This window comes from Triticum aestivum, unplaced genomic scaffold, assembly GCF_018294505.1.
Source record: "Triticum aestivum cultivar Chinese Spring unplaced genomic scaffold, IWGSC CS RefSeq v2.1 scaffold113476, whole genome shotgun sequence".
Taxonomy (NCBI): Eukaryota; Viridiplantae; Streptophyta; class Magnoliopsida; order Poales; family Poaceae; genus Triticum; species Triticum aestivum.
The window spans coordinates 27-1,868 of record NW_025255993.1 but is presented as its reverse complement, the minus strand read 5'-3'; the positions used below and the strand labels follow the sequence as shown (position 1 = coordinate 1,868).

General features: G+C 46.0%; 1 long non-coding RNA gene across 1 annotated transcript; it reads left to right on the top strand.

Moving 5' to 3' along the window:
* Window positions 1-481: 481 nt before the first annotated feature.
* On the top strand, window positions 482-1,620 carry LOC123177575 (uncharacterized). The gene is made up of 3 exons (XR_006488998.1): window positions 482-665; window positions 865-1,008; window positions 1,459-1,620. It is a non-coding gene; the product is annotated as an uncharacterized lncRNA (long non-coding RNA).
* Window positions 1,621-1,842: the final 222 nt, after the last annotated feature.

Genomic DNA, 1,842 nt, shown 5'->3' with positions numbered 1-1,842 from the left:
CTATTAGATGGACCACCTCATTAGCCGAACGTCTAATCTTTGAAACTCTGAAGCTATCCATTAGCTTAGAAATACCCCATGCTTCCTTCTTCAGATCGTGCAGAGCTGGTCTATCATCAAATTCATTTGCAAAAATCACCGCAACAAAAGCACAGCCAGTCTCTAAAATTATTGGAGAATGAAGTGTTATACCTATATTTAGATATATTAAAACTGAGCATCATCCCAGCCCTCTCACGCACTCAACATCTTGACCATTCGTTTTCATGTGCTGGCCGTTCCTGGCCACTGGATCTTCCTGGGATGTTTTTCGCGAGATGGGCCGTCCGAGGGGCAGCTACTCCGGTAGCTTTTTTGGGCCCCTGTGGTTAATTGGGCTCGTATCGCGTTGTTTTGGCCCATTTGCCGTGCTCAACAGTCAACCCCGTCCCCCTTCCTCTCGCTCTCTCGGCCCTCAGGGAACGAGTGATGCTGGCAGCAGAGGTGGCGACGGCGGAGGCGCGCGACGGCTAGGTTGGAGGCCGCCCCACCGGCAGTGCTCAAATCCACCGCGTCAACCCGACAGCACGAAGCCGCCAACCTCATCCTGCTTGAACGGAGCCGCCCACCTCATCACGCTGGCCGCCCCCTTCCGTGCCGTACAGTCGCCGTTGCTCTCCCCACCAGTAAGTTTCTTCTCCCTCGATGCATTATAGGGTTTTGTAACTCAACCAATTGAGGTGCTAAACAATCTGTTTGTCCGGCCGAGGTGCTACAGATAGGGGTAATAAGTTATGGTTTGTCAGTGTAGAATGATCTATCATTTAACTGAATTTTGGATGTTCCAATTTCCATGGTTCTTCATTTGATTTTCATGGCGCGCAGCTGCAACTGCCATATCCTCCCTTGCAATACTGTTTGGTCATCACAGAGCTCAAGTCATAGGACCATAGCATGCCATGTTGTGGTTGATGCAGATCTGAGATGACACCGAGGCAACGAGATAGCGGGCGGCAGGCCGCTGATGAAGTAAGTAATTGAAACCCAATGAAGGACTCCTGTAATTTTATAGTCCATGTACACATCACGTTGGCAACTTTTTTTGGAAGAACCACATACAAATGACACCTTTTATGTTCTCGAGGTTTAGTTAATTCAAATAGATGTTGGTACAGAATTTGGAGTTTTGGCCTTGTTTGAACTCATAACCCAAACAGAAGTTAGTTGCTCATTGGCTGGATAGTGTTCTTAGATTTTTTGCTTCTGGACCGAACTCTTTCATGAATGGATACATTGGACATCTAAATGAGTTGTACAGTCCCTAGATGAAGTCCATATAATTGTTCAGAATTGTTCTTATCCGATAAATAAACTAAAGAATCAATTTCAGTTGTAATCTTAGGCATATCTATCTCAACTATTGCATGCTAATTTTTTTGTCTGAACCAAATATTCGTCACTACTTATTATGGAGCAAAGTAATGACGACGACAATTTTCACAATTATCTGGAGTTGGAGGCTAAGCCGGTGGACAAAGGTAGTGGAAGACCTGGTCAATGTCGGGGATGTCGGCGGTCCTGTCTCCCTCATCTATTGCATCAGACCGTCTTCTCCTCATTGTCATGATGCTTCAGAACTGTTGTTGGTGAGCTCCTGTGAAATTCCCTCCTAGCTCCCCTACTCTCCTCGAACACTAGGCCTCTACTCATCTGCCCCATTGTACTGGTGGATGAAATCTCAAAGCACTAATTTGGACTTTATTTCATCTTTCTCCGTGGATCAGGCCTCGTGCTGTTTGTGAATCCTCTGACACCAATTATTGGAAGAGATGGAGACAATTCTGTATAGTTTGACCATGATCT